General features: G+C 46.2%; 33 non-coding genes across 33 annotated transcripts; all 33 read right to left on the bottom strand.

Moving 5' to 3' along the window:
- Nucleotides 1-527: 527 nt before the first annotated feature.
- trnae-uuc (transfer RNA glutamic acid (anticodon UUC)) lies at nucleotides 528-599 on the bottom strand. Its single transcript has one exon. It is a non-coding gene; the product is annotated as a tRNA-Glu (tRNA).
- Nucleotides 600-1,577: 978 nt separating this feature from the next.
- trnae-uuc (transfer RNA glutamic acid (anticodon UUC)) lies at nucleotides 1,578-1,649 on the bottom strand. The gene has a single exon. It is a non-coding gene; the product is annotated as a tRNA-Glu (tRNA).
- A 404-nt stretch (nucleotides 1,650-2,053) lies between these two features.
- trnae-cuc (transfer RNA glutamic acid (anticodon CUC)) lies at nucleotides 2,054-2,125 on the bottom strand. Its single transcript has one exon. It is a non-coding gene; the product is annotated as a tRNA-Glu (tRNA).
- A 278-nt stretch (nucleotides 2,126-2,403) lies between these two features.
- On the bottom strand, nucleotides 2,404-2,475 carry trnae-uuc (transfer RNA glutamic acid (anticodon UUC)). The gene has a single exon. It is a non-coding gene; the product is annotated as a tRNA-Glu (tRNA).
- Nucleotides 2,476-3,280: 805 nt separating this feature from the next.
- On the bottom strand, nucleotides 3,281-3,352 carry trnae-uuc (transfer RNA glutamic acid (anticodon UUC)). The gene has a single exon. It is a non-coding gene; the product is annotated as a tRNA-Glu (tRNA).
- Nucleotides 3,353-3,631: 279 nt separating this feature from the next.
- trnae-uuc (transfer RNA glutamic acid (anticodon UUC)) lies at nucleotides 3,632-3,703 on the bottom strand. Its single transcript has one exon. It is a non-coding gene; the product is annotated as a tRNA-Glu (tRNA).
- A 279-nt stretch (nucleotides 3,704-3,982) lies between these two features.
- On the bottom strand, nucleotides 3,983-4,054 carry trnae-cuc (transfer RNA glutamic acid (anticodon CUC)). Its single transcript has one exon. It is a non-coding gene; the product is annotated as a tRNA-Glu (tRNA).
- A 632-nt stretch (nucleotides 4,055-4,686) lies between these two features.
- Nucleotides 4,687-4,758, bottom strand: trnae-uuc (transfer RNA glutamic acid (anticodon UUC)). Its single transcript has one exon. It is a non-coding gene; the product is annotated as a tRNA-Glu (tRNA).
- An 804-nt stretch (nucleotides 4,759-5,562) lies between these two features.
- On the bottom strand, nucleotides 5,563-5,634 carry trnae-uuc (transfer RNA glutamic acid (anticodon UUC)). Its single transcript has one exon. It is a non-coding gene; the product is annotated as a tRNA-Glu (tRNA).
- Nucleotides 5,635-5,913: 279 nt separating this feature from the next.
- Nucleotides 5,914-5,985, bottom strand: trnae-uuc (transfer RNA glutamic acid (anticodon UUC)). The gene has a single exon. It is a non-coding gene; the product is annotated as a tRNA-Glu (tRNA).
- A 279-nt stretch (nucleotides 5,986-6,264) lies between these two features.
- trnae-cuc (transfer RNA glutamic acid (anticodon CUC)) lies at nucleotides 6,265-6,336 on the bottom strand. The gene has a single exon. It is a non-coding gene; the product is annotated as a tRNA-Glu (tRNA).
- A 632-nt stretch (nucleotides 6,337-6,968) lies between these two features.
- On the bottom strand, nucleotides 6,969-7,040 carry trnae-uuc (transfer RNA glutamic acid (anticodon UUC)). The gene has a single exon. It is a non-coding gene; the product is annotated as a tRNA-Glu (tRNA).
- A 929-nt stretch (nucleotides 7,041-7,969) lies between these two features.
- On the bottom strand, nucleotides 7,970-8,041 carry trnae-cuc (transfer RNA glutamic acid (anticodon CUC)). Its single transcript has one exon. It is a non-coding gene; the product is annotated as a tRNA-Glu (tRNA).
- A 280-nt stretch (nucleotides 8,042-8,321) lies between these two features.
- Nucleotides 8,322-8,393, bottom strand: trnae-uuc (transfer RNA glutamic acid (anticodon UUC)). The gene has a single exon. It is a non-coding gene; the product is annotated as a tRNA-Glu (tRNA).
- A 279-nt stretch (nucleotides 8,394-8,672) lies between these two features.
- trnae-cuc (transfer RNA glutamic acid (anticodon CUC)) lies at nucleotides 8,673-8,744 on the bottom strand. The gene has a single exon. It is a non-coding gene; the product is annotated as a tRNA-Glu (tRNA).
- Nucleotides 8,745-9,376: 632 nt separating this feature from the next.
- On the bottom strand, nucleotides 9,377-9,448 carry trnae-uuc (transfer RNA glutamic acid (anticodon UUC)). Its single transcript has one exon. It is a non-coding gene; the product is annotated as a tRNA-Glu (tRNA).
- Nucleotides 9,449-9,727: 279 nt separating this feature from the next.
- On the bottom strand, nucleotides 9,728-9,799 carry trnae-uuc (transfer RNA glutamic acid (anticodon UUC)). Its single transcript has one exon. It is a non-coding gene; the product is annotated as a tRNA-Glu (tRNA).
- Nucleotides 9,800-10,078: 279 nt separating this feature from the next.
- Nucleotides 10,079-10,150, bottom strand: trnae-cuc (transfer RNA glutamic acid (anticodon CUC)). The gene has a single exon. It is a non-coding gene; the product is annotated as a tRNA-Glu (tRNA).
- Nucleotides 10,151-10,782: 632 nt separating this feature from the next.
- Nucleotides 10,783-10,854, bottom strand: trnae-uuc (transfer RNA glutamic acid (anticodon UUC)). The gene has a single exon. It is a non-coding gene; the product is annotated as a tRNA-Glu (tRNA).
- A 929-nt stretch (nucleotides 10,855-11,783) lies between these two features.
- On the bottom strand, nucleotides 11,784-11,855 carry trnae-cuc (transfer RNA glutamic acid (anticodon CUC)). Its single transcript has one exon. It is a non-coding gene; the product is annotated as a tRNA-Glu (tRNA).
- Nucleotides 11,856-12,135: 280 nt separating this feature from the next.
- trnae-uuc (transfer RNA glutamic acid (anticodon UUC)) lies at nucleotides 12,136-12,207 on the bottom strand. The gene has a single exon. It is a non-coding gene; the product is annotated as a tRNA-Glu (tRNA).
- A 279-nt stretch (nucleotides 12,208-12,486) lies between these two features.
- On the bottom strand, nucleotides 12,487-12,558 carry trnae-cuc (transfer RNA glutamic acid (anticodon CUC)). The gene has a single exon. It is a non-coding gene; the product is annotated as a tRNA-Glu (tRNA).
- A 632-nt stretch (nucleotides 12,559-13,190) lies between these two features.
- Nucleotides 13,191-13,262, bottom strand: trnae-uuc (transfer RNA glutamic acid (anticodon UUC)). Its single transcript has one exon. It is a non-coding gene; the product is annotated as a tRNA-Glu (tRNA).
- Nucleotides 13,263-14,191: 929 nt separating this feature from the next.
- trnae-cuc (transfer RNA glutamic acid (anticodon CUC)) lies at nucleotides 14,192-14,263 on the bottom strand. The gene has a single exon. It is a non-coding gene; the product is annotated as a tRNA-Glu (tRNA).
- A 280-nt stretch (nucleotides 14,264-14,543) lies between these two features.
- trnae-uuc (transfer RNA glutamic acid (anticodon UUC)) lies at nucleotides 14,544-14,615 on the bottom strand. The gene has a single exon. It is a non-coding gene; the product is annotated as a tRNA-Glu (tRNA).
- A 579-nt stretch (nucleotides 14,616-15,194) lies between these two features.
- On the bottom strand, nucleotides 15,195-15,266 carry trnae-cuc (transfer RNA glutamic acid (anticodon CUC)). Its single transcript has one exon. It is a non-coding gene; the product is annotated as a tRNA-Glu (tRNA).
- Nucleotides 15,267-15,898: 632 nt separating this feature from the next.
- trnak-uuu (transfer RNA lysine (anticodon UUU)) lies at nucleotides 15,899-15,970 on the bottom strand. The gene has a single exon. It is a non-coding gene; the product is annotated as a tRNA-Lys (tRNA).
- Nucleotides 15,971-16,775: 805 nt separating this feature from the next.
- On the bottom strand, nucleotides 16,776-16,847 carry trnae-uuc (transfer RNA glutamic acid (anticodon UUC)). The gene has a single exon. It is a non-coding gene; the product is annotated as a tRNA-Glu (tRNA).
- A 1,283-nt stretch (nucleotides 16,848-18,130) lies between these two features.
- On the bottom strand, nucleotides 18,131-18,202 carry trnak-uuu (transfer RNA lysine (anticodon UUU)). Its single transcript has one exon. It is a non-coding gene; the product is annotated as a tRNA-Lys (tRNA).
- Nucleotides 18,203-19,007: 805 nt separating this feature from the next.
- Nucleotides 19,008-19,079, bottom strand: trnae-uuc (transfer RNA glutamic acid (anticodon UUC)). The gene has a single exon. It is a non-coding gene; the product is annotated as a tRNA-Glu (tRNA).
- An 805-nt stretch (nucleotides 19,080-19,884) lies between these two features.
- trnae-cuc (transfer RNA glutamic acid (anticodon CUC)) lies at nucleotides 19,885-19,956 on the bottom strand. Its single transcript has one exon. It is a non-coding gene; the product is annotated as a tRNA-Glu (tRNA).
- An 805-nt stretch (nucleotides 19,957-20,761) lies between these two features.
- Nucleotides 20,762-20,833, bottom strand: trnae-cuc (transfer RNA glutamic acid (anticodon CUC)). Its single transcript has one exon. It is a non-coding gene; the product is annotated as a tRNA-Glu (tRNA).
- Nucleotides 20,834-21,813: 980 nt separating this feature from the next.
- Nucleotides 21,814-21,885, bottom strand: trnae-cuc (transfer RNA glutamic acid (anticodon CUC)). The gene has a single exon. It is a non-coding gene; the product is annotated as a tRNA-Glu (tRNA).
- Nucleotides 21,886-22,083: the final 198 nt, after the last annotated feature.

Genomic DNA, 22,083 nt, shown 5'->3' with positions numbered 1-22,083 from the left:
GTTTTTCTCTGACCGGGAATCGGACACCCGGCCGCGAGAGCGCTGAATCCTATACACTAGACCATCACTGACATTTGTGTGTCTGCAAAGCTTGTAAGAGGTGTTTGACAATGAATACCTTGACTGCTTTATAGAAACGATCAAAGCAAAGGTCCAGATGAAATAGAAATGGACCTTCCCTGTCCGGCAATCGAACCCAGGCCGCGGAGAGGAGAGCGCCGAATCCTGACCACTAGACCATCAGGGAATTTTGTGTCTTTGAGTCTTTAGCAAAAGGATTTTGACCATAAATACCTCGAATGCTTTAAAGTCATACTCAGAAAATGGGGCTGGTGAAAAATAACTGGTTTTTCCCTGACCGGTAATCGGACACCCGGCCGCGGCGGTGAGAGCGCTGAATCCTATACACTAGACCATCACTGACCTTTGTGTGTCTGCAAAGCTTGTAAGAGGTGTTTGACAATGAATACCTTGACTGCTTTATAGACACGATCAAAATAAAGGTGCAGATGAAATAGAAGTGGACCTTCCATGACCGGGAATCGAACCCAGGCCGCGGCGGTGAAAGCGCCGAATACTGACCACTAGACCATCAGGGAATTTTGTGTCTTTGAGTCTTTAGCAAAAGGATTTTGACCACAAATACCTCGAATGCTTTAAAGTCATACTCAGAAAATGGGGCTGTGAAAAATAATTGTTTTTTCTCTGGCCGGGAATCGGACACCGGGCGCGGCGGTGAGAGCGCTGAATCCTATACACTAGACCATCACTGACCTTTGTGTGTCTGCAAAGATTGCAAAAGGTGTTTGACAATGAATACGTTGACTGCTTTATAGAAACGATCAAAGCAAAGGTCCAGATGAAATAGAAATGGACCTTCCCTGTCCGGCAATCGAACCCAGGCCGCGGCGAGGAGAGCGCCGAATCCTGACCACTAGACCATCAGGGAATTTTGTGTCTTTGAGTCTTTAGCAAAAGGATTTTGACCACAAATACCTCGAATGCTTTAAAGTCATACTCAGAAAATGGGGCTGTGAAAAATAATTGGTTTTTCTCTGACCGGGAATCGGACCCCGGCCACGGCGGTGAGAGCGCTGAATCCTGACCACTAGACCATCAGGGAATTTTGTTTCTTTGAGTCTTTAGCAAAAGGATTTTGACCATAAATACCTCGAATGCTTTAAAGTCATACTCAGAAAATGGGGCTGGTGAAAAATAATTGTTTTTTCTCTGACCGGGAATCGGACACCGGGCGCGGCGAGGAGAGCGCCGAATCCTGACCACTAGACCATCAGGGAATTTTGTGTCTTTGAGTCTTTAGCAAAAGGATTTTGACCATAAATACCTCGAATGCTTTAAAGACATACTCAGAAAATGGGGCTGGAGAAAAATAACTGGTTTTTCCCTGACCGGTAATCGGACACCGGCCGCGGCGGTGAGAGCGCTGAATCCTATAAACTAGACCATCACTGACCTTTGTGTGTCTGCAAAGCTTGTAAGAGGTGTTTGACAATGAATACCTTGACTGCTTTATAGACACGATCAAAATGAAGGTGCAGATGAAATAGAAGTGGACCTTCCCTGACCGGGAATCGAACCCAGGGCGCGGCGGTGAAAGCGCCGACTCCTGACCACTAGACCATCAGGGAATTTTGTGTCTTTGAGTCTTTAGCAAAAGGATTTTGACCATAAATACCTCGAATGCTTTAAAGTCATACTCAGAAAATGGGGCTGGTGAAAAATAATTGGTTTTTCTCTGACCGGGAATCAGACCCCGGCCGCGGCGCTGAGAGTGCTGTATCCTATACACTAGACCATCACTGACCTTTGTGTGTCTGCAAAGCTTGCAAAAGGTGTTCGACAATGAATACGTTGACTGCTTTATAGAAACGATCAAAGCAAAGGAGCAGATGAAATAGAAGTGGACCTTCCCTGACCGGGAATCGAACCCAGGCCGCGGCTGCAAAGCTTGCAAAAGGTGTTCGACAATGAATACGTCGACTGCTTTATAGAAACGATCAAAGAAAAGGTGCAGATGAAATACAAGTGGACATTCCCTGACCGGGAATCGAACCAAGGCCGCGGCGGTGAGAGCGCCGAATCCTGACCACTAGACCATCAGGGAATTTTGTGTCTTTGAGTCTTTAGCAAAAGGATTTTGACCACAAATACCTCGAATGCTTTAAAGTCATACTCAGAAAATGGGGCTGTGAAAAATAATTGTTTTTTCTCTGGCCGGGAATCGGACACCGGGCGCGGCGGTGAGAGCGCTGAATCCTATACACTAGACCATCACTGACCTTTGTGTGTCTGCAAAGCTTGTAAGAGGTGTTTGACAATGAATACCTTGACTGCTTTATAGACACGATCAAAATAAAGGTGCAGATGAAATAGAAGTGGACCTTCCCTGACCGGGAATCGAACCCAGGCCGCGGCGGTGAAAGCGCCGAATCCTGACCACTAGACCATCAGGGAATTTTGTGTCTTTGAGTCTTTAGCAAAAGGATTTTGACCACAAATACCTCGAATGCTTTAAAGTCATACTCAGAAAATGGGGCTGTGAAAAATAATTGGTTTTTCTCTGACCGGGAATCGGACCCCGGCCACGGCGGTGAGAGCGCTGAATCCTGACCACTAGACCATCAGGGAATTTTGTTTCTTTGAGTCTTTAGCAAAAGGATTTTGACCATAAATACCTCGAATGCTTTAAAGTCATACTCAGAAAATGGGGCTGGTGAAAAATAATTGTTTTTTTCTCTGACCGGGAATCAGACACCGGGCGCGGCGGTGAGAGCGCTGAATCCTATACACTAGACCATCACTGACCTTTGTGTGTCTGCAAAGATTGCAAAAGGTGTTTGACAATGAATACGTTGACTGCTTTATAGAAACGATCAAAGCAAAGGTCCAGATGAAATAGAAATGGACCTTCCCTGTCCGGCAATCGAACCCAGGCCGCGGCGAGGAGAGCGCCGAATCCTGACCACTAGACCATCAGGGAATTTTGTGTCTTTGAGTCTTTAGCAAAAGGATTTTGACCATAAATACCTCGAATGCTTTAAAGTCATACTCAGAAAATGGGGCTGGAGAAAAATAACTGGTTTTTCCCTGACCGGTAATCGGACACCGGCCGCGGCGGTGAGAGCGCTGAATCCTATAAACTAGACCATCACTGACCTTTGTGTGTCTGCAAAGCTTGTAAGAGGTGTTTGACAATGAATACCTTGACTGCTTTATAGACACGATCAAAATGAAGGTGCAGATGAAATAGAAGTGGACCTTCCCTGACCGGGAATCGAACCCAGGCCGCGGCGGTGAAAGCGCCGAATCCTGACCACTAGACCATCAGGGAATTTTGTGTCTTTGAGTCTTTAGCAATAGGATTTTGACCATAAATACCTCGAATGCTTTAAAGTCATACTCAGAAAATGGGGCTGGAGAAAAATAACTGATTTTTCCCTGACCGGTAATCGGACACCGGCCGCGGCGGTGAGAGCGCTGAATCGTATAAACAAGACCATCACTGACCTTTGTGTGTCTGCAAAGCTTGTAAGAGGTGTTTGACAATGAATACCTTGACTGCTTTATAGACACGATCAAAATGAAGGTGCAGATGAAATAGAAGTGGACCTTCCCTGACCGGGAATCGAACCCAGGCCGCGGCGGTGAAAGCGCCGAATCCTGACCACTAGACCATCAGGGAATTTTGTGTCTTTGAGTCTTTAGCAAAAGGATTTTGACCATAAATACCTCGAATGCTTTAAAGTCATACTCAGAAAATGGGGCTGGTGAAAAATAATTGGTTTTTCTCTGACCGGGAATCAGACCCCGGCCGCGGCGCTGAGAGTGCTGTATCCTATACACTAGACCATCACTGACCTTTGTGTGTCTGCAAAGCTTGCAAAAGGTGTTCGACAATGAATACGTTGACTGCTTTATAGAAACGATCAAAGCAAAGGAGCAGATGAAATAGAAGTGGACCTTCCCTGACCGGGAATCGAACCCAGGCCGCGGCGGTGAGAGCGCCGAATCCTGACCACTAGACCATCAGGGAATTTTGTGTCTTTGAGTCTTTAGCAAAAGGATTTTGACCATAAATACATCGAATGCTTTAAAGTCATACTCAGAAAATGGGGCTGGTGAAAAAAAATTGGTTTTTCTCTGACCGGGAATCGGACTCCCGGCCGCGGCGGTGAGAGCGCTGAATCCTATACACTAGACCATCACTGACCTTTGTGTGTCTGCAAAGCTTGTAAGAGGTGTTTGACAATGAATACCTTGACTGCTTTATAGAAACGATCAAAGCAAAGGTCCAGATGAAATAGAAATGGACCTTCCCTGTCCGGCAATCGAACCCAGGCCGCGGAGAGGAGAGCGCCGAATCCTGACCACTAGACCATCAGGGAATTTTGTGTCTTTGAGTCTTTAGCAAAAGGATTTTGACCATAAATACCTCGAATGCTTTAAAGTCATACTCAGAAAATGGGGCTGGTGAAAAATAACTGGTTTTTCCCTGACCGGTAATCGGACACCCGGCCGCGGCGGTGAGAGCGCTGAATCCTATACACTAGACCATCACTGACCTTTGTGTGTCTGCAAAGCTTGTAAGAGGTGTTTGACAATGAATACCTTGACTGCTTTATAGACACGATCAAAATAAAGGTGCAGATGAAATAGAAGTGGACCTTCCCTGACCGGGAATCGAACCCAGGCCGCGGCGGTGAAAGCGCCGAATCCTGACCACTAGACCATCAGGGAATTTTGTGTCTTTGAGTCTTTAGCAAAAGGATTTTGACCACAAATACCTCGAATGCTTTAAAGTCATACTCAGAAAATGGGGCTGTGAAAAATAATTGGTTTTTCTCTGACCGGGAATCGGACCCCGGCCACGGCGGTGAGAGCGCTGAATCCTGACCACTAGACCATCAGGGAATTTTGTTTCTTTGAGTCTTTAGCAAAAGGATTTTGACCATAAATACCTCGAATGCTTTAAAGTCATACTCAGAAAATGGGGCTGGTGAAAAATAATTGTTTTTTCTCTGACCGGGAATCAGACACCGGGCGCGGCGGTGAGAGCGCTGAATCCTATACACTAGACCATCACTGACCTTTGTGTGTCTGCAAAGATTGCAAAAGGTGTTTGACAATGAATACGTTGACTGCTTTATAGAAACGATCAAAGCAAAGGTCCAGATGAAATAGAAATGGACCTTCCCTGTCCGGCAATCGAACCCAGGCCGCGGCGAGGAGAGCGCCGAATCCTGACCACTAGACCATCAGGGAATTTTGTGTCTTTGAGTCTTTAGCAAAAGGATTTTGACCATAAATACCTCGAATGCTTTAAAGTCATACTCAGAAAATGGTGCTGGAGAAAAATAACTGGTTTTTCCCTGACCGGTAATCGGACACCGGCCGCGGCGGTGAGAGCGCTGAATCCTATAAACTAGACCATCACTGACCTTTGTGTGTCTGCAAAGCTTGTAAGAGGTGTTTGACAATGAATACCTTGACTGCTTTATAGACACGATCAAAATGAAGGTGCAGATGAAATAGAAGTGGACCTTCCCTGACCGGGAATCGAACCCAGGCCGCGGCGGTGAAAGCGCCGAATCCTGACCACTAGACCATCAGGGAATTTTGTGTCTTTGAGTCTTTAGCAATAGGATTTTGACCATAAATACCTCGAATGCTTTAAAGTCATACTCAGAAAATGGGGCTGGAGAAAAATAACTGATTTTTCCCTGACCGGTAATCGGACACCGGCCGCGGCGGTGAGAGCGCTGAATCGTATAAACAAGACCATCACTGACCTTTGTGTGTCTGCAAAGCTTGTAAGAGGTGTTTGACAATGAATACCTTGACTGCTTTATAGACACGATCAAAATGAAGGTGCAGATGAAATAGAAGTGGACCTTCCCTGACCGGGAATCGAACCCAGGCCGCGGCGGTGAAAGCGCCGAATCCTGACCACTAGACCATCAGGGAATTTTGTGTCTTTGAGTCTTTAGCAAAAGGATTTTGACCATAAATACCTCGAATGCTTTAAAGTCATACTCAGAAAATGGGGCTGGTGAAAAATAATTGGTTTTTCTCTGACCGGGAATCAGACCCCGGCCGCGGCGCTGAGAGTGCTGTATCCTATACACTAGACCATCACTGACCTTTGTGTGTCTGCAAAGCTTGCAAAAGGTGTTCGACAATGAATACGTTGACTGCTTTATAGAAACGATCAAAGCAAAGGAGCAGATGAAATAGAAGTGGACCTTCCCTGACCGGGAATCGAACCCAGGCCGCGGCGGTGAGAGCGCCGAATCCTGACCACTAGACCATCAGGGAATTTTGTGTCTTTGAGTCTTTAGCAAAAGGATTTTGACCATAAATACATCGAATGCTTTAAAGTCATACTCAGAAAATGGGGCTGGTGAAAAAAAATTGGTTTTTCTCTGACCGGGAATCGGACTCCCGGCCGCGGCGGTGAGAGCGCTGAATCCTATACACTAGACCATCACTGACCTTTGTGTGTCTGCAAAGCTTGTAAGAGGTGTTTGACAATGAATACCTTGACTGCTTTATAGAAACGATCAAAGCAAAGGTCCAGATGAAATAGAAATGGACCTTCCCTGTCCGGCAATCGAACCCAGGCCGCGGAGAGGAGAGCGCCGAATCCTGACCACTAGACCATCAGGGAATTTTGTGTCTTTGAGTCTTTAGCAAAAGGATTTTGACCATAAATACCTCGAATGCTTTAAAGTCATACTCAGAAAATGGGGCTGGTGAAAAATAACTGGTTTTTCCCTGACCGGTAATCGGACACCCGGCCGCGGCGGTGAGAGCGCTGAATCCTATACACTAGACCATCACTGACCTTTGTGTGTCTGCAAAGCTTGTAAGAGGTGTTTGACAATGAATACCTTGACTGCTTTATAGACACGATCAAAATAAAGGTGCAGATGAAATAGAAGTGGACCTTCCCTGACCGGGAATCGAACCCAGGCCGCGGCGGTGAAAGCGCCGAATCCTGACCACTAGACCATCAGGGAATTTTGTGTCTTTGAGTCTTTAGCAAAAGGATTTTGACCACAAATACCTCGAATGCTTTAAAGTCATACTCAGAAAATGGGGCTGTGAAAAATAATTGGTTTTTCTCTGACCGGGAATCGGACCCCGGCCACGGCGGTGAGAGCGCTGAATCCTGACCACTAGACCATCAGGGAATTTTGTTTCTTTGAGTCTTTAGCAAAAGGATTTTGACCATAAATACCTCGAATGCTTTAAAGTCATACTCAGAAAATGGGGCTGGTGAAAAATAATTGTTTTTTCTCTGACCGGGAATCGGACACCGGGCGCGGCGGTGAGAGCGCTGAATCCTATACACTAGACCATCACTGACCTTTGTGTGTCTGCAAAGATTGCAAAAGGTGTTTGACAATGAATACGTTGACTGCTTTATAGAAACGATCAAAGCAAAGGTCCAGAGGAAATAGAAATGGACCTTCCCTGTCCGGCAATCGAACCCAGGCCGCGGCGAGGAGAGCGCCGAATCCTGACCACTAGACCATCAGGGAATTTTGTGTCTTTGAGTCTTTAGCAATAGGATTTTGACCATAAATACCTCGAATGCTTTAAAGTCATACTCAGAAAATGGGGCTGGTGAAAAATAATTGGTTTTTCTCTGACCGGGAATCAGACCCCGGCCGCGGCGCTGAGAGTGCTGTATCCTATACACTAGACCATCACTGACCTTTGTGTGTCTGCAAAGCTTGCAAAAGGTGTTCGACAATGAATACGTTGACTGCTTTATAGAAACGATCAAAGCAAAGGAGCAGATGAAATAGAAGTGGACCTTCCCTGACCGGGAATCGAACCCAGGCCGCGGCTGCAAAGCTTGCAAAAGGTGTTCGACAATGAATACGTCGACTGCTTTATAGAAACGATCAAAGAAAAGGTGCAGATGAAATACAAGTGGACATTCCCTGACCGGGAATCGAACCCAGGCCGCGGCGGTGAGAGCGCCGAATCCTGACCACTAGACCATCAGGGAATTTTGTGTCTTTGAGTCTTTAGCAAAAGGATTTTGACCATAAATACCTCGAATGCTTTAAAGTCATACTCAGAAAATGGGGCTGGTGAAAAAAAATTGATTTTTCTCTGACCGGGAATCGGACACCCGGCCGCGGCGGTGAGAGCGCTGAATCCTATACACTAGACCATCACTGACCTTTGTGTGTCTGCAAAGCTTGTAAGAGGTGTTTGACAATGAATACCTTGACTGCTTTATAGACACGATCAAAATAAAGGTGCAGATGAAATAGAAGTGGACCTTCCCTGACCGGGATTCGAACCCAGGCCACGGTGGTGAAAGCGCCGAATCCTGACCACTAGACCATCAGGGAATTTTGTGTCTTTGAGTCTTTAGCAATAGGATTTTGACCATAAATACCTCGAATGCTTTAAAGTCATACTCAGAAAATGGGGCTGGAGAAAAATAACTGATTTTTCCCTGACCGGTAATCGGACACCGGCCGCGGCGGTGAGAGCGCTGAATCGTATAAACAAGACCATCACTGACCTTTGTGTGTCTGCAAAGCTTGTAAGAGGTGTTTGACAATGAATACCTTGACTGCTTTATAGACACGATCAAAATGAAGGTGCAGATGAAATAGAAGTGGACCTTCCCTGACCGGGAATCGAACCCAGGCCGCGGCGGTGAGAGCGCCGAATCCTGACCACTAGACCATCAGGGAATTTTGTGTCTTTGAGTCTTTAGCAAAAGGATTTTGACCATAAATACATCGAATGCTTTAAAGTCATACTCAGAAAATGGGGCTGGTGAAAAAAAATTGGTTTTTCTCTGACCGGGAATCGGACTCCCGGCCGCGGCGGTGAGAGCGCTGAATCCTATACACTAGACCATCACTGACCTTTGTGTGTCTGCAAAGCTTGTAAGAGGTGTTTGACAATGAATACCTTGACTGCTTTATAGAAACGATCAAAGCAAAGGTCCAGATGAAATAGAAATGGACCTTCCCTGTCCGGCAATCGAACCCAGGCCGCGGAGAGGAGAGCGCCGAATCCTGACCACTAGACCATCAGGGAATTTTGTGTCTTTGAGTCTTTAGCAAAAGGATTTTGACCATAAATACCTCGAATGCTTTAAAGTCATACTCAGAAAATGGGGCTGGTGAAAAATAACTGGTTTTTCCCTGACCGGTAATCGGACACCCGGCCGCGGCGGTGAGAGCGCTGAATCCTATACACTAGACCATCACTGACCTTTGTGTGTCTGCAAAGCTTGTAAGAGGTGTTTGACAATGAATACCTTGACTGCTTTATAGACACGATCAAAATAAAGGTGCAGATGAAATAGAAGTGGACCTTCCCTGACCGGGAATCGAACCCAGGCCGCGGCGGTGAAAGCGCCGAATCCTGACCACTAGACCATCAGGGAATTTTGTGTCTTTGAGTCTTTAGCAATAGGATTTTGACCATAAATACCTCGAATGCTTTAAAGTCATACTCAGAAAATGGGGCTGGAGAAAAATAACTGATTTTTCCCTGACCGGTAATCGGACACCGGCCGCGGCGGTGAGAGCGCTGAATCGTATAAACAAGACCATCACTGACCTTTGTGTGTCTGCAAAGCTTGTAAGAGGTGTTTGACAATGAATACCTTGACTGCTTTATAGACACGATCAAAATGAAGGTGCAGATGAAATAGAAGTGGACCTTCCCTGACCGGGAATCGAACCCAGGCCGCGGCGGTGAAAGCGCCGAATCCTGACCACTAGACCATCAGGGAATTTTGTGTCTTTGAGTCTTTAGCAAAAGGATTTTGACCATAAATACCTCGAATGCTTTAAAGTCATACTCAGAAAATGGGGCTGGTGAAAAATAATTGGTTTTTCTCTGACCGGGAATCAGACCCCGGCCGCGGCGCTGAGAGTGCTGTATCCTATACACTAGACCATCACTGACCTTTGTGTGTCTGCAAAGCTTGCAAAAGGTGTTCGACAATGAATACGTTGACTGCTTTATAGAAACGATCAAAGCAAAGGAGCAGATGAAATAGAAGTGGACCTTCCCTGACCGGGAATCGAACCCAGGCCGCGGCGGTGAGAGCGCCGAATCCTGACCACTAGACCATCAGGGAATTTTGTGTCTTTGAGTCTTTAGCAAAAGGATTTTGACCATAAATACATCGAATGCTTTAAAGTCATACTCAGAAAATGGGGCTGGTGAAAAAAAATTGGTTTTTCTCTGACCGGGAATCGGACTCCCGGCCGCGGCGGTGAGAGCGCTGAATCCTATACACTAGACCATCACTGACCTTTGTGTGTCTGCAAAGCTTGTAAGAGGTGTTTGACAATGAATACCTTGACTGCTTTATAGAAACGATCAAAGCAAAGGTCCAGATGAAATAGAAATGGACCTTCCCTGTCCGGCAATCGAACCCAGGCCGCGGAGAGGAGAGCGCCGAATCCTGACCACTAGACCATCAGGGAATTTTGTGTCTTTGAGTCTTTAGCAAAAGGATTTTGACCATAAATACCTCGAATGCTTTAAAGTCATACTCAGAAAATGGGGCTGGTGAAAAATAACTGGTTTTTCCCTGACCGGTAATCGGACACCCGGCCGCGGCGGTGAGAGCGCTGAATCCTATACACTAGACCATCACTGACCTTTGTGTGTCTGCAAAGCTTGTAAGAGGTGTTTGACAATGAATACCTTGACTGCTTTATAGACACGATCAAAATAAAGGTGCAGATGAAATAGAAGTGGACCTTCCCTGACCGGGAATCGAACCCAGGCCGCGGCGGTGAAAGCGCCGAATCCTGACCACTAGACCATCAGGGAATTTTGTGTCTTTGAGTCTTTAGCAAAAGGATTTTGACCACAAATACCTCGAATGCTTTAAAGTCATACTCAGAAAATGGGGCTGTGAAAAATAATTGGTTTTTCTCTGACCGGGAATCGGACCCCGGCCACGGCGGTGAGAGCGCTGAATCCTGACCACTAGACCATCAGGGAATTTTGTTTCTTTGAGTCTTTAGCAAAAGGATTTTGACCATAAATACCTCGAATGCTTTAAAGTCATACTCAGAAAATGGGGCTGGTGAAAAATAATTGTTTTTTCTCTGACCGGGAATCGGACACCGGGCGCGGCGGTGAGAGCGCTGAATCCTATACACTAGACCATCACTGACCTTTGTGTGTCTGCAAAGATTGCAAAAGGTGTTTGACAATGAATACGTTGACTGCTTTATAGAAACGATCAAAGCAAAGGTCCAGAGGAAATAGAAATGGACCTTCCCTGTCCGGCAATCGAACCCAGGCCGCGGCGAGGAGAGCGCCGAATCCTGACCACTAGACCATCAGGGAATTTTGTGTCTTTGAGTCTTTAGCAATAGGATTTTGACCATAAATACCTCGAATGCTTTAAAGTCATACTCAGAAAATGGGGCTGGTGAAAAATAATTGGTTTTTCTCTGACCGGGAATCAGACCCCGGCCGCGGCGCTGAGAGTGCTGTATCCTATACACTAGACCATCACTGACCTTTGTGTGTCTGCAAAGCTTGCAAAAGGTGTTCGACAATGAATACGTTGACTGCTTTATAGAAACGATCAAAGCAAAGGAGCAGATGAAATAGAAGTGGACCTTCCCTGACCGGGAATCGAACCCAGGCCGCGGCTGCAAAGCTTGCAAAAGGTGTTCGACAATGAATACGTCGACTGCTTTATAGAAACGATCAAAGAAAAGGTGCAGATGAAATACAAGTGGACATTCCCTGACCGGGAATCGAACCCAGGCCGCGGCGGTGAGAGCGCCGAATCCTGACCACTAGACCATCAGGGAATTTTGTGTCTTTGAGTCTTTAGCAAAAGGATTTTGACCATAAATACCTCGAATGCTTTAAAGTCATACTCAGAAAATGGGGCTGGTGAAAAAAAATTGATTTTTCTCCGACCGGGAATCGGACACCCGGCCGCGGCGGTGAGAGCGCTGAATCCTATACACTAGACCATCACTGACCTTTGTGTGTCTGCAAAGCTTGTAAGAGGTGTTTGACAATGAATACCTTGACTGCTTTATAGACACGATCAAAATAAAGGTGCAGATGAAATAGAAGTGGACCTTCCCTGACCGGGATTCGAACCCAGGCCACGGCGGTGAAAGCGCCGAATCCTGACCACTAGACCATCAGGGAATTTTGTGTCTTTGAGTCTTTAGCAATAGGATTTTGACCATAAATACCTCGAATGCTTTAAAGTCATACTCAGAAAATGGGGCTGGAGAAAAATAACTGATTTTTCCCTGACCGGTAATCGGACACCGGCCGCGGCGGTGAGAGCGCTGAATCGTATAAACAAGACCATCACTGACCTTTGTGTGTCTGCAAAGCTTGTAAGAGGTGTTTGACAATGAATACCTTGACTGCTTTATAGACACGATCAAAATGAAGGTGCAGATGAAATAGAAGTGGACCTTCCCTGACCGGGAATCGAACCCAGGCCGCGGCGGTGAGAGCGCCGAATCCTGACCACTAGACCATCAGGGAATTTTGTGTCTTTGAGTCTTTAGCAAAAGGATTTTGACCATAAATACATCGAATGCTTTAAAGTCATACTCAGAAAATGGGGCTGGTGAAAAAAAATTGGTTTTTCTCTGACCGGGAATCGGACTCCCGGCCGCGGCGGTGAGAGCGCTGAATCCTATACACTAGACCATCACTGACCTTTGTGTGTCTGCAAAGCTTGTAAGAGGTGTTTGACAATGAATACCTTGACTGCTTTATAGAAACGATCAAAGCAAAGGTCCAGATGAAATAGAAATGGACCTTCCCTGTCCGGCAATCGAACCCAGGCCGCGGAGAGGAGAGCGCCGAATCCTGACCACTAGACCATCAGGGAATTTTGTGTCTTTGAGTCTTTAGCAAAAGGATTTTGACCATAAATACCTCGAATGCTTTAAAGTCATACTCAGAAAATGGGGCTGGTGAAAAATAACTGGTTTTTCCCTGACCGGTAATCGGACACCCGGCCGCGGCGGTGAGAGCGCTGAATCCTATACACTAGACCATCACTGACCTTTGTGTGTCTGCAAAGCTTGTAAGAGGTGTTTGACAATGAATACCTTGACTGCTTTATAGACACGATCAAAATAAAGGTGCAGATGAAATAGAAGTGGACCTTCCCTGACCGGGAATCGAACCCAGGCCGCGGCGGTGAAAGCGCCGAATCCTGACCACTAGACCATCAGGGAATTTTGTGTCTTTGAGTCTTTAGCAAAAGGATTTTGACCACAAATACCTCGAATGCTTTAAAGTCATACTCAGAAAATGGGGCTGTGAAAAATAATTGGTTTTTCTCTGACCGGGAATCGGACCCCGGCCACGGCGGTGAGAGCGCTGAATCCTGACCACTAGACCATCAGGGAATTTTGTTTCTTTGAGTCTTTAGCAAAAGGATTTTGACCATAAATACCTCGAATGCTTTAAAGTCATACTCAGAAAATGGGGCTGGTGAAAAATAATTGTTTTTTCTCTGACCGGGAATCGGACACCGGGCGCGGCGGTGAGAGCGCTGAATCCTATACACTAGACCATCACTGACCTTTGTGTGTCTGCAAAGATTGCAAAAGGTGTTTGACAATGAATACGTTGACTGCTTTATAGAAACGATCAAAGCAAAGGTCCAGAGGAAATAGAAATGGACCTTCCCTGTCCGGCAATCGAACCCAGGCCGCGGCGAGGAGAGCGCCGAATCCTGACCACTAGACCATCAGGGAATTTTGTGTCTTTGAGTCTTTAGCAATAGGATTTTGACCATAAATACCTCGAATGCTTTAAAGTCATACTCAGAAAATGGGGCTGGTGAAAAATAATTGGTTTTTCTCTGACCGGGAATCAGACCCCGGCCGCGGCGCTGAGAGTGCTGTATCCTATACACTAGACCATCACTGACCTTTGTGTGTCTGCAAAGCTTGCAAAAGGTGTTCGACAATGAATACGTTGACTGCTTTATAGAAACGATCAAAGCAAAGGAGCAGATGAAATAGAAGTGGACCTTCCCTGACCGGGAATCGAACCCAGGCCGCGGCTGCAAAGCTTGCAAAAGGTGTTCGACAATGAATACGTCGACTGCTTTATAGAAACGATCAAAGAAAAGGTGCAGATGAAATACAAGTGGACATTCCCTGACCGGGAATCGAACCCAGGCCGCGGCGGTGAGAGCGCCGAATCCTGACCACTAGACCATCAGGGAATTTTGTGTCTTTGAGTCTTTAGCAAAAGGATTTTGACCATAAATACCTCGAATGCTTTAAAGTCATACTCAGAAAATGGGGCTGGTGAAAAAAAATTGATTTTTCTCTGACCGGGAATCGGACACCCGGCCGCGGCGGTGAGAGCGCTGAATCCTATACACTAGACCATCACTGACCTTTGTGTGTCTGCAAAGCTTGTAAGAGGTGTTTGACAATGAATACCTTGACTGCTTTATAGACACGATCAAAATAAAGGTGCAGATGAAATAGAAGTGGACCTTCCCTGACCGGGATTCGAACCCAGGCCACGGCGGTGAAAGCGCCGAATCCTGACCACTAGACCATCAGGGAATTTTGTGTCTTAGACTCTTTAGCAAAAGGATTTTGACCACAAATACCTCGAATGCTTTAAAGTCATACTCAGAAAATGGGGCTGGTGAAAAATAATTGGTTTTTCTCTGACCGGGAATCGGACCCCGGCCAAGGCGGTGAGAGCGCTGAATCCTGACCACTAGACCATCAGGGAATTTTGTTTCTTTGAGTCTTTAGCAAAAGGATTTTGACCATAAATACCTCGAATGCTTTAAAGTCATACTCAGAAAATGGGGCTGGTGAAAAATAATTGGTTTTTCTCTGACCGGGAATCAGACCCCGGCCGCGGCGCTGAGAGTGCTGTATCCTATACACTAGACCATCACTGACCTTTGTGTGTCTGCAAAGCTTGCAAAAGGTGTTCGACAATGAATACGTTGACTGCTTTATAGAAACGATCAAAGCAAAGGAGCAGATGAAATAGAAGTGGACCTTCCCTGACCGGGAATCGAACCCAGGCCGCGGCTGCAAAGCTTGCAAAAGGTGTTCGACAATGAATACGTCGACTGCTTTATAGAAACGATCAAAGAAAAGGTGCAGATGAAATACAAGTGGACATTCGCTGACCGGGAATCGAACCCAGGCCGCGGCGGTGAGAGCGCCGAATCCTGACCACTAGACCATCAGGGAATTTTGTGTCTTTGAGTCTTTAGCAAAAGGATTTTGACCATAAATACCTCGAATGCTTTAAAGTCATACTCAGAAAATGGGGCTGGTGAAAAAAAATTGATTTTTCTCTGACCGGGAATCGGACACCCGGCCGCGGCGGTGAGAGCGCTGAATCCTATACACTAGACCATCACTGACCTTTGTGTGTCTGCAAAGCTTGTAAGAGGTGTTTGAGAATGAATACCTTGACTGCTTTATAGAAACGATCAAAGCAAAGGTCCAGATGAAATAGAAATGGACCTTCCCTGTCCGGCAATCGAACCCAGGCCGCGGAGAGGAGAGCGCCGAATCCTGACCACTAGACCATCAGGGAATTTTGTGTCTTTGAGTCTTTAGCAAAAGGATTTTGACCATAAATACCTCGAATGCTTTAAAGTCATACTCAGAAAATGGGGCTGGTGAAAAATAACTGGTTTTTCCCTGACCGGTAATCGGACACCCGGCCGCGGCGGTGAGAGCGCTGAATCCTATACACTAGACCATCACTGACCTTTGTGTGTCTGCAAAGCTTGTAAGAGGTGTTTGACAATGAATACCTTGACTGCTTTATAGACACGATCAAAATAAAGGTGCAGATGAAATAGAAGTGGACCTTCCCTGACCGGGAATCGAACCCAGGCCACGGCGGTAAAAGCGCCGAATCCTGACCACTAGACCATCAGGGAATTTTGTGTCTTAGACTCTTTAGCAAAAGGATTTTGACCACAAATACCTCGAATGCTTTAAAGTCATACTCAGAAAATGGGGCTGGTGAAAAATAATTGGTTTTTCTCTGACCGGGAATCGGACCCCGGCCACGGCGGTGAGAGCGCTGAATCCTGACCACTAGACCATCAGGGAATTTTGTTTCTTTGAGTCTTTAGCAAAAGGATTTTGACCATAAATACCTCGAATGCTTTAAAGTCATACTCAGAAAATGGGGCTGGTGAAAAATAATTGTTTTTTCTCTGACCGGGAATCGGACACCGGGCGCGGCGGTGAGAGCGCTGAATCCTATACACTAGACCATCACTGACCTTTGTGTGTCTGCAAAGATTGCAAAAGGTGTTTGACAATGAATACGTTGACTGCTTTATAGAAACGATCAAAGCAAAGGTCCAGATGAAATAGAAATGGACCTTCCCTGTCCGGCAATCGAACCCAGGCCGCGGCGAAGAGAGCGCCGAATCCTGACCACTAGACCATCAGGGAATTTTGTGTCCTTGAGTTTTTAGCAAAAGGATTTTGACCATAAATACCTCGAATGCTTTAAAGTCATACTCAGAAAATGGGGCTGGAGAAAAATAACTGGTTTTTCCCTGACCGGTAATCGGACACCGGCCGCGGCGGTGAGAGCGCTGAATCGTATAAACTAGACCATCACTGACCTTTGTGTGTCTGCAAAGCTTGTAAGAGGTGTTTGACAATGAATACCTTGACTGCTTTATAGACACGATCAAAATGAAGGTGCAGATGAAATAGAAGTGGACCTTCCCTGACCGGGAATCGAACCCAGGCCGCGGCGGTGAAAGCGCCGAATCCTGACCACTAGACCATCAAGGAATTTTGTGTCTTTGAGTCTTTAGCAAAAGGATTTTGACCATAAATACCTTGAATGCTTTAAAGTCATACTCAGAAAATGGGGCTGGCGAAAAATAACTGGTTTCTTCCTGACCGGGAATTGAAGCCAGGCCACGGCGGTGAGAGCGCCGAATCCTGACCACTAGACCATCAGGGAATTTTGTGTCTTTGAGTCTTTAGCAAAAGGATTTTGACCATAAATACCTCGAATGCTTTAAAGTCATACTCAGAAAATGGGGCTGGTGAAAAATAATTGGTTTTTCTCTGACCGGGAATCAGACCCCGGCCGCGGCGCTGAGAGTGCTGTATCCTATACACTAGACCATCACTGACCTTTGTGTGTCTGCAAAGCTTGCAAAAGGTGTTCGACAATGAATACGTTGACTGCTTTATAGAAACGATCAAAGCAAAGGAGCAGATGAAATAGAAGTGGACCTTCCCTGACCGGGAATCGAACCCAGGCCGCGGCTGCAAAGCTTGCAAAAGGTGTTCGACAATGAATACGTCGACTGCTTTATAGAAACGATCAAAGAAAAGGTGCAGATGAAATACAAGTGGACATTCGCTGACCGGGAATCGAACCCAGGCCGCGGCGGTGAGAGCGCCGAATCCTGACCACTAAACCATCAGGGAATTTTGTGTCTTTGAGTCTTTAGCAAAAGGATTTTGACCATAAATACCTCGAATGCTTTAAAGTCATACTCAGAAAATGGGGCTGGTGAAAAAAAATTGATTTTTCTCTGACCGGGAATCGGACACCCGGCCGCGGCGGTGAGAGCGCTGAATCCTATACACTAGACCATCACTGACCTTTGTGTGTCTGCAAAGCTTGTAAGAGGTGTTTGAGAATGAATACCTTGACTGCTTTATAGAAACGATCAAAGCAAAGGTCCAGATGAAATAGAAATGGACCTTCCCTGTCCGGCAATCGAACCCAGGCCGCGGAGAGGAGAGCGCCGAATCCTGACCACTAGACCATCAGGGAATTTTGTGTCTTTGAGTCTTTAGCAAAAGGATTTTGACCATAAATACCTCGAATGCTTTAAAGTCATACTCAGAAAATGGGGCTGGTGAAAAATAACTGGTTTTTCCCTGACCGGTAATCGGACACCCGGCCGCGGCGGTGAGAGCGCTGAATCCTATACACTAGACCATCACTGACCTTTGTGTGTCTGCAAAGCTTGTAAGAGGTGTTTGACAATGAAAACCTTGACTGCTTTATAGACACGATCAAAATAAAGGTGCAGATGAAATAGAAGTGGACCTTCCCTGACCGGGAATCGAACCCAGGCCACGGCGGTAAAAGCGCCGAATCCTGACCACTAGACCATCAGGGAATTTTGTGTCTTAGACTCTTTAGCAAAAGGATTTTGACCACAAATACCTCGAATGCTTTAAAGTCATACTCAGAAAATGGGGCTGGTGAAAAATAATTGGTTTTTCTCTGACCGGGAATCGCACCCCGGCCACGGCGGTGAGAGCGCTGAATCCTGACCACTAGACCATCAGGGAATTTTGTTTCTTTGAGTCTTTAGCAAAAGGATTTTGACCATAAATACCTCGAATGCTTTAAAGTCATACTCAGAAAATGGGGCTGGTGAAAAATAATTGTTTTTTCTCTGACCGGGAATCGGACACCGGGCGCGGCGGTGAGAGCGCTGAATCCTATACACTAGACCATCACTGACCTTTGTGTGTCTGCAAAGATTGCAAAAGGTGTTTGACAATGAATACGTTGACTGCTTTATAGAAACGATCAAAGCAAAGGTCCAGATGAAATAGAAATGGACCTTCCCTGTCCGGCAATCGAACCCAGGCCGCGGCGAAGAGAGCGCCGAATCCTGACCACTAGACCATCAGGGAATTTTGTGTCTTTGAGTTTTTAGCAAAAGGATTTTGACCATAAATACCTCGAATGCTTTAAAGTCATACTCAGAAAATGGGGCTGGAGAAAAATAACTGGTTTTTCCCTGACCGGTAATCGGACACCGGCCGCGGCGGTGAGAGCGCTGAATCGTATAAACTAGACCATCACTGACCTTTGTGTGTCTGCAAAGCTTGTAAGAGGTGTTTGACAATGAATACCTTGACTGCTTTATAGACACGATCAAAATGAAGGTGCAGATGAAATAGAAGTGGACCTTCCCTGACCGGGAATCGAACACAGGCCGCGGCGGTGAAAGCGCCGAATCCTGACCACTAGACCATCAGGGAATTTTGTGTCTTTGAGTCTTTAGCAAAAGGATTTTGACCATAAATACCTTGAATGCTTTAAAGTCATACTCAGAAAATGGGGCTGGTGAAAAATAACTGGTTTCTTCCTGACCGGGAATTGAAGCCAGGCCACGGCGGTGAGAGCGCCGAATCCTGACCGCTAGACCGTAAGGGAACTTCGTGTGTTTGAGTCTTTAGCAAAAGGATTTTGACCATAAATACCTCGAATGCTTTAAAGTCATACTCAGAAAATGGGGCTGGTGAAAAATAATTGTTTTTTCTCTGACCGGGAATCAGACCCCGGCCGCGGTGCTGAGAGCGCTGAATCCTATACACTAGACCATCACTGACCTTTGTGTGTCTGCAAAGATTGCAAAAGGTGTTTGACAATGAATACGTTGACTGCTTTATAGAAACGATCAAAGCAAAGGTGCAGATGAAATAGAAGTGGACCTTCCCTGACCGGGACTCGAACCCAGGCCGCGGCGGTGAGAGCGCCGAATCCTGATCACTAGACCATCAGGGAATTTTGTGTCTTCGAGAGTTTAGCAAAAGGATTTAGACCATAAAAACCTCAAATGCTTTAAAGTCATACTCAGAAAATGGGGCTGGTGAAAAATAACTGGTTTTTTCCTGACCGGGAATCGGACCCCGGCCGCGGCGGTGAGAGCGCTGATTCCTATACACTAGACCATCACTGACCTTTGTGTGTCTGCAAAGCATGTAAGAGGTGTTTGACAATGCATACCTTGACTGCTTTATAGACACGATCAAAATATAGGTGCAGATGAAATAGAAGTGCACCTTCCCTGACTGGGAATCGAACCCAGGCCGCGGCGGTGAGAGCGCCGAATCCTGACCACTAGACCATCAGGGAATTTTGTGTCTTTGAGTCTTTAGCAAAAGGATTTTGACCATAAATACCTTGAATGCTTTAAAGTCATACTCAGAAAATGGGGCTGGTGAAAAATAACTGGTTTCTTCCTGACCGGGAATTGAAGCCAGGCCACGGCGGTGAGAGCGCCGAATCCTGACCGCTAGACCGTAAGGGAACTTCGTGTGTTTGAGTCTTTAGCAAAAGGATTTTGACCATAAATACCTCGAATGCTTTAAAGTCATACTCAGAAAATGGGGCTGGTGAAAAATAATTGTTTTTTCTCTGACCGGGAATCAGACCCCGGCCGCGGTGCTGAGAGCGCTGAATCCTATACACTAGACCATCACTGACCTTTGTGTGTCTGCAAAGATTGCAAAAGGTGTTTGACAATGAATACGTTGACTGCTTTATAGAAACGATCAAAGCAAAGGTGCAGATGAAATAGAAGTGGACCTTCCCTGACCGGGACTCGAACCCAGGCCGCGGCGGTGAGAGCGCCGAATCCTGATCACTAGACCATCAGGGAATTTTGTGTCTTCGAGAGTTTAGCAAAAGGATTTAGACCATAAAAACCTCGAATGCTTTAAAGTCATACTCAGAAAATGGGGCTGGTGAAAAATAACTGGTTTTTTCCTGACCGGGAATCGGACCCCGGCCGCGGCGGTGAGAGCGCTGATTCCTATACACTAGACCATCACTGACCTTTGTGTGTCTGCAAAGCATGTAAGAGGTGTTTGACAATGCATACCTTGACTGCTTTATAGACACGATCAAAATATAGGTGCAGATGAAATAGAAGTGCACCTTCCCTGACTGGGAATCGAACCCAGGCCGCGGCGGTGAGAGCGCCGAATCCTGACCACTAGACCATCAGGGAATTTTGTGTCTTTGAGTCTTTAGCAAAAGGATTTTGACCATAAATACCTCAAATGCTTTAAAGTCATACTCAGAAAATGGGGCTGGTGAAAAATAACTGGTTTTTCCCTGACCGGGAATTGAAGCAAGGCCGCGGCGGTGAGAGCGCCGAATCCTGACCGCCAGACCATCAGGGAATTTTGTGTCTTAGACTCTTTAGCAAAAGGATTTTGACCACAAATACCTCGAATGCTTTAAAGTCATACTCAGAAAATGGGGCTGGTGAAAAATAATTGGTTTTTCTCTGACCGGGAATCGGACCCCGGCCACGGCGGTGAGAGCGCTGAATCCTATACACTAGACCATCACTGACCTTTGTGTGTCTGCAAAGCTTGCAAAAGGTGTTTGACAATGAATATGTTGACTGCTTTATAGAAACGTTCAAAGCAAAGGTCCAGATGAAATAGAAATGGACCTTCCCTGTCCGGCAATCGAACCCAGGCCGCGGCGAGGAGAGCGCCGAATCCTGACCACTAGACCATCAGGGAATTTTGTGTCTTTGAGTCTTTAGCAAAAGGATTTTGACCATAAATACCTCGAATGCTTTAAAGTCATACTCAGAAAATGGGGCTGGTGAAAAATAACTGGTTTTTCCCTGTCCGGGAATTGAAGCCAGGCCGCGGCGGTGAGAGCGCCGAATCCTGTCCACTAGACCATCAGGGAATTTTGTGTCTTTGAGTCTTTAGCAAAAGGATTTTGACCATAAATACCTCGAATGCTTTAAAGTCATACTCAGAAAATGTGGCTGGTGAAAAGTAACAGGTTTTTCCCTGACCGGGAATCGGACCCCGGCCGCGCCGGTGAGAGCGCTGAATCCTATACACTAGACCATCACTGACCTTTGTGTGTCTGCAAAGCTTGTAATAGGTGTTTGACAATGAATACCTTGACTGCTTTATAGACGCGATCAAAGCAAAGGTGCAGATGAAATAGAAGTGGACCTTCCCTGACCGGGAATCGAACCCAGGCCACGGCGGTGAGAGCGCCAAATCCTGACCACTAGACCATCAGGGAATTTTGTGTCTTTGAGTCTTTAGCAAAAGGATTTTGACCATAAATACCTCGAATGCTTTAAAGTCATACTCAAAAAATGGGGCTGGTGAAAAATAACTGGTTATTCCCTGACCGGGAATCGGACACGCGGCCGCGGCGCTGAGATCGCTGAATCCTATACAATAGACCATCACTGACCTTTGTGTGTCTGCAAAGCTT

This window comes from Xiphophorus couchianus, chromosome 23 (genome assembly GCF_001444195.1).
Source record: "Xiphophorus couchianus chromosome 23, X_couchianus-1.0, whole genome shotgun sequence".
In the NCBI taxonomy this organism is placed as follows: Eukaryota; Metazoa; Chordata; class Actinopteri; order Cyprinodontiformes; family Poeciliidae; genus Xiphophorus; species Xiphophorus couchianus.
The sequence above is the reverse complement of the archived record's forward strand: the minus strand, read 5'-3'. Positions and strand labels throughout refer to the sequence as shown.